This window comes from Cervus canadensis, chromosome 29, assembly GCF_019320065.1.
Source record: "Cervus canadensis isolate Bull #8, Minnesota chromosome 29, ASM1932006v1, whole genome shotgun sequence".
NCBI lineage: Eukaryota > Metazoa > Chordata > Mammalia > Artiodactyla > Cervidae > Cervus > Cervus canadensis.
In genome coordinates this window covers 35,999,940-36,006,532 of record NC_057414.1, presented here as the reverse complement: position 1 = coordinate 36,006,532, position 6,593 = coordinate 35,999,940, and the positions used below count along the sequence as shown (strand labels likewise).

At 46.7% G+C, this 6,593-nt stretch overlaps 1 pseudogene; it reads left to right on the top strand.

The window, feature by feature from the left end:
• Positions 1 to 2,111: 2,111 nt before the first annotated feature.
• Positions 2,112 to 3,805, top strand: LOC122430725 (annotated as a pseudogene).
• The last annotated feature ends 2,788 nt before the right edge of the window (positions 3,806 to 6,593 follow it).

The window sequence follows — 6,593 nt, the reverse complement described above, 5'->3', positions numbered from 1 at the left end:
ACTGCAAGATAAAAATGTTTGTTTTATGGTTTGTGTTTGTTTTCTATGTATTACTTCTGTGAAAAGTATCATAAAGCTATTAAACTACAATTTTAAACTAATATTAAGCAATTGTCTTATTTGGCTACCTAAGTAACTTTGCTGGACTTATGAAGAAATTGGGATTTTTGAACACCCTTTTGAAATGTAACTTGTTCATATACAGGGGACTTGCTGTTCTGCAAAGACCCGTGGACGCAAAAGTTAATGCATCCCCTACAGGTTCAAGGAAGTCACATTCTTGGTTGGGATTTTAGAGGAAACATGAGATCTCCATAGTTCTAGCCATCTCAGTCCTTCAAAAGACCTTTATCAGGTCAAACAAATACTAAAGTAGAAACTGTCATTGTGTTTCTACCCACTTCTAGAAAGTATTGCTAACTCCTCAGTACTGGATCTTGCAATGCTGGTGGACTAGATGGAGAACTGATGGGAATAGAAATAAGGAAGGTGAGACAGGTAGGCCAGAATGTGAGGTAACAAAGACAAGGTATTTAGAAGCTGAAGAATTGAGAGAGACCTGAGTTGGAAAAGCAGTTTTCAAAACAAATTGTGTCACATGGCATGTATAAACCTCACTTCAGTCCTTCGAAGATCTCTACTGACCAGTCTGTCTCTTTTATTCTGAAGCACAGTTCACATCCATCTAGCTGTTTCTCATTGCTTCCCCTTCCTCCTGGCTCCCATACTGTGCCCAGCAGTTCAGCCTCATCCATTAGAAAAGATTTGTTCTTTAAGGCAGGCACTTATGGCTACCTACCAAATGATCTATTCTCTGCTTCTCTTTAAAACTAAAAATAGTTTGTTATGTAGTTATGAGCCCAGTAGCTACAGGACTGCATTTCCTGCCCACCCATGCTCTTAGTCATGACCGGTGACTTTGAGATGCAAGCAGACCTAGAAGAGGGATTTCTTGGAAGACTGCTTTCAAAGAGCTGATTTAGCTGAGAGATGAGACTCTTCCTTTGAGGCGAGCATAAGTAATGCAACTTAGATTAGGAGTAGGCCTTCCTACTATCAGGTAGCTTTTGCTTAACAATGACCACTGCTTGCCAATTAGGACCAATTAGCTTTCACTGATGTTTGCCAATTAGGAAATTAGGAATGGGGCGGAAACCCCCGGGAAAGTCCCAAGCGCGTGAAAGTATTGACCAATGAAATTGCTTTGCAAACGTGTAACCAATCTGCTTCTCACCCTGTAAATTTTTGTAACAGCTTGGGCTCGGGGCTCTCTGACTCGCACCACTGCGTTGATTGCGGGCGGAGAGTCCTGGCTCGAGTCAGTAATAAACTTCCCTTCCTGTGAGTTGCATTGTCTTGGAGGCCTTCTCTCTTCCCGCTCAGGGATTCAGACATTGGGCATAACATTTGGGGGCTCGTCCAGGATCCCTTTACCGGTGGAGGAGAACACTTCCAGGACAGAGGGGAAGGATAGATAATAGCACCGGTGCTCAGGAAAACTCAGGGGGCCTGAAAACCCAGCGCTGTGTTGTCAGCTGTCCGTGTGTTTGTCTTTGGCTCTCCATGTTTGTGTGTGTGCCGGCATTGTCTCAGGCAGGACAGGAAAAGCCCAGAGTAATTCTGGGGCCCTACTGCAAAGCAAGAAGGTATCTGGCACGGGAAAAGCCCAGAGTAATTCCGGGGCCCTGCTGCAAAGCAGGAAGGTATCTGGCACAGGAAAAGCCTAGAGTAATTCTGGGGCCCTGCTGCAAAGCAGGAAGGTATCTGGCACAGGAAAAGCCCAGAGTGATTCCGGGGTCCTGCTGTGAAGCAGGAAGGTATCTGGCACAGGAGAAAGCTTTCTCCAGCCGGCGTAAGGCTGAGGCCAGCGAGCGCGCTGGAAGGCAGCCGGCTCTGTGGGAAGGAGAGTTACTCTCCTGATCCCGAGTCTGGTCAGGGGGCCCAAAAACCCAGCGCTGTGTTGTCGGCCAACATTTGTCTGTCTGTGTGTTTGTCTTCAGCTCTCTGTGTTTGTCCGTGTTTGTGTGTGTGCTGGCATTGTCTCTGGTTTTTAATTAGACTCTTTTCAGGCAGGAGTTTCAGTGAACAGGTGAATGGTTGCAGGGCAATTGATGAGTCCCGGCCAGGGCTACACTCTAGCGGACTCTGGAGGCCCTACAATAAGTGAGCCTCAGTAACTAGAGCCCAACCAGGTGAAACTCTCCTTTCACTACGATTGTCAGCAGCTGTTGCAGGAGCGAATTCTGGCAGAAGCATGGAAATGGGTCCCAGGGGCCGACAGGAGGCCAACCGCTCAGCCTCATCTCATGGACGAAGGGTTTCCTCTGTTGCAGCCTAACTGGGATTTTGAGTGAGCAGAAGGTAGGGAGCATCTCCGAGTGTACCGCCAGACTCTGATGGCTGGCCTGTGGGCCACAGCAAGAAAGCCAACAAATTTGTAGTAAGGCAAGAGCCCACTGAGAGCCCGGCAGCCTTCCTAGAGAGGCTAATGGAAGCTTTCAGGACACCTATGGACCCCCAGGCTTAGGAGTCAGCGCTGCATTTCTGTTAGCATTTGTAAATCAGGCAGCCCCAGATATTAGGAAGAAGTTACAAAAGATAGAGGGATTGGGAGAACAGATTTGCTGAAAAGGTATTTAATAATAGGGAGACCCCAGAAGAAAGGGAAAAATGAATTCGTCGGGAGGAAAGGGAATTAGCTGAGAAGTATGAGGGAAGTAAAGAGACCCCAAACTGCACTTGGACTGAGCCAATGAAACAGACTTTCCAGACACTCAGACGGGCCCTACTAGAAGCCCCAGCCCTTGCCCTGCCTAACCCAAATAAGCCATTCCAGCTGTTTGTAACTCCATGATTGCAGCGAGATACTTGCTGAGGCCCTGGTGGCACAAAAAGACTTAACTGATGTACCCCTAGACAACAGTGAGCTAGTATGGTTCACCGATGGGAGCAGCTATGTAAGAGATGGGCAAAGGAAAGCTGGAGCCGCCGAATATGGCTCCGTGAAGTTTTATGCACTGTCTGGCTTTGGTGGGGTCTTAAGTTGTGGTCTGACACACACTGCTGTTGTTCCTCTGGATCTGGTGAAATGCTGTATGCAGGTGGACCCACAGAAGTACAAGGGCATTTTTAATGGATTTTCAGTTACACTCAGAGAGGATGGTTTCCATGGTTTGGCCAAAGGATGGGCCCCGACCCTTATTGGCTACTCCCTGCAGGGGCTCTGCAAGTTTGACTTTTATGAAGTTCATGCTTGGAGAGGAGAATGCCTATCTGTGGTGCACATCACTGAATTTGGCTGCCTCTGCCAGTGCTGAATTCTTTGCTGACAATTAACTTGGACCCGCCTCCCACAGGGGTTCAAGAACTCCCCTAATGAGGCTCTGAGTGAGGCTATGGAAGCTGCTAAGGTTCGAGTTCAAACCCAACCAGGTTATGGTAACACTCTGAGGGATGCAGCTCCCAAAATGTATAAGGAAGACAAGGGGGTTGCTCCTCTTTGGATGAGACAGATACCATGAAGTTTGCCTGCTTTGAACGTACTGTTGCCGATTCCATGGTGTCTGTGTTGAATAAAGAGAAGGGTAGCAGTGCCTCTCAGATCCTCAAGAGACTTGGATTTAGAGGTGTATGGAAGGGTATCATCATGATCGGCACTCTGACTGCACTACAGTGGTTTAAGGTCTACTTCAGGCTCCCTCGCCCTCCTCCCCCTGAGATGTCAGAGTCTCTGAAGAAGAAGCTTGGGTACACTCAGTAGATAAATGAAAGCAAATATGGACTGAATCTGCGTGTTGATCAGTGTTTGAGGAAAATACAACTGGACAAGAGATAATCCAGGCTTGTAAAGCGTGCCAGCTGATGAGGACAGGGAAAAAAGCAGCACACAGGAACGAGGTACTGAGGGGAAGAGCCAGGGCAACACTGGGAGATAGATTTCACTGAGGTAAGGCCAGGCAAGTATGGGTATACCTTCTCGGGGTGAGTGGAAGGGAGAGCTTAGAGGAGACAGTGCCTAGGTACGGGCTGCCAGTGACTATGGGCTCTGATAACGGACCTGCCTTTGTGAGTCAGATTGTACAAGGGCTGGCCCAAGCTCTGGGGATGAAATGGAAATTACATTGTGAATATAATCCCCAGAGCTCAGGACAGGTTGAGAGAATGAATTGGACCCTAAAAGAAACTTTGACAAAGTTGGCAATAGAGACTGGTGGGGACTGGGTGACCCTCCTTCCCTTCGCACTCTTTCAGGCACGTAACACCCCTTATAAGCTTCCCTTTTGAGATTCTGTATGGAAGACCCCCTCCTGTGTATTAGAACCTAGATGGAAAGGCCCTTATGTTGTTCTCCCTACCACTTCTACTGCTGTCAAGGTCGACGGGGTTGGACCCTGGGTTCACTGCAATCACGTGCGGCAAGCCACACCGGAAGAACAGGAAAAAGCACGAGTAGAATGGAAGACGAGTCCTCACCCGTCAAATCCTTTGAAACTGAAACTCGTCCACGGGGAGGTCTCCTAATTCTCCTGCTGATTATTGCAGGAGTTGAAGCTGCGTAACCTCTTGTGATGGGCCCCGGGAATGGGAAGTAGGAAACAGATTTGGTAGCCCTGAGTGTGGCGCAACCCGCAGGGAGTGCGGCCGCCCTGGGAGCTGCGGAGCGGTGGCGGTGGCGGCGGGGGGAGGAAGGAGAGGAAGGCCGAGCCGGCGGCCGGGGATGCCCGGTTTTGAAACCGCTTCTTTGCCAGAGTTTGGTCTCTCCCAGCCCTGTTTCTTTCTCATGCGTACTTTGCACAAGTAAGTTTGGGAGCATCGCTTAACAGCCTATGGGTGAAATTTGGCTTTCATTCGTGCATGAGGAATTCTTGACAGGCTTTCATTCGTGCATGAGGAATTCTTGACAGGCTTTCGTTCATGCATGAGGAATTCTTGACAGAAGTATTTTGAAAGAAAAATCTTTACAATGGCCTCAGCAGTACTTAGTTCTGTTCCCACTACTGCCTCTCATTTTGCCTTGTTGCAAGTGAATAGTGGCAGTGGTTCTGATTCTGAGCCTGGAAAAGGCAAAGGTCGAAATACTGAAAAGTCTCAAACAAATACAAATGAGAAAAAAAAGAGAGAAAAGAAGAAAAAAGAAGGAACAGCAGCAGAGTGAAGCAAATGAGGTAGCAATTATATTTCATGTCTGCTTTCTCAGTAGATTGTAAGCATGAAGAGGACAGTTACTATCTTGTTGATCCATGTATCCACACTTCCTGGTCCATAGGTACTTGGTAATTATGACTGTAGAAACCAAGTACCTCAGATATGGGTGAACCAAGCTTTACTATCTCTGCAAGGCCAAGGGCTTTCCTCCATACAAGCTGCTGTAGATGACTTGATTTTTCTCCAACAGGGTAGGGTCTGCGAGGTTTCTATGCAGACCATACAAGAGTGGTAAGAGAATCAATCAGTCATTTAGAGAAGTCTTTGACTTCCTTGTCTGAGGTGGTCTTGATTAGAAAGAGAGAACGGGAAGCCCAGCAGAGATGGTTTGAGTCTTGTTTTCAACTACCTTAATTTCCACCCTCCTGGGTCCAAAAGAGGAAGATTCCTCTACTTGAACAACAGACAGGGGGGAATGTGAGGCAAGAAGAAGTAATGCAACTTAGATTAGGAGTAGGCCTTTCTACTATCAGGTAGCTTTTGCTTAACAATGACCACTGCTTGCCAATTAGGACCGATTAGCTTTCACTGATGTTTGCCAATTAGGAAATTAGGAACGGGGCAGAAACCCCTGGGAAAGTCCCGCATGCACGAAAGTATTGACCAATGAAATTGCTTTGCAAACGTGTAACCAATCTGCTTCGCACCCTATAAATTTGTGTAACAGCTTGGGCTCGGGGCTCTCTGACTCACACCACTGCGTTGGTTGCGGGTGGAGAGTCCTGGCTGGAGTCAGTAATAAACTTCCCTTCCTGCGAGTTGCATTGTCTTGGAGGCCTTCTCTCTTCCCGCTTGGGGATTCAGACATCGGGCATAACACTTCCCTTCCTTACCTATTTCCTAACTGTTATCTGGATTTTAGTTGTGATGACTGGATCTCCTGTAGCTGTATTGGACAATCATGTAACCTTGGAGATGCATACCACACAAGCTCTGGCTGGCCCACCTCCAGCTTGGTTTCACCGGGAGAGAAAAATCAAGTTTGTCTTGCTAAAGTTATGGTTGTTTTAGTTTTTTGCAATGTGCATCCAACTTAATCCTGATACTACTATGTGTTGAATATGGTAATGCCTTACTATTTTGCTGGGGTTAGTGAATATGTTTATATTTTACATTTCTCTTATTTTTTATTCCATAAATTGATGCATAAAGCCCAGGTATACCTAAATTGTATAAATGCAAAATTATGATTATAAGCATGCTTTCCTATAGATTTTGCATTTTTATACTTTCTTATCTTCTTTCCTTTTTTGTTTTCTCCATATTTTTACACCCTTAGCCATGTTCTCTCTTATAACCTCATCCATATCCATATCTGCAGGCCAAAACAGACTGAGAGCTGTGTGGGGAGAATCAAAGAAGAATGCATTACAGGACATGAATGAAGG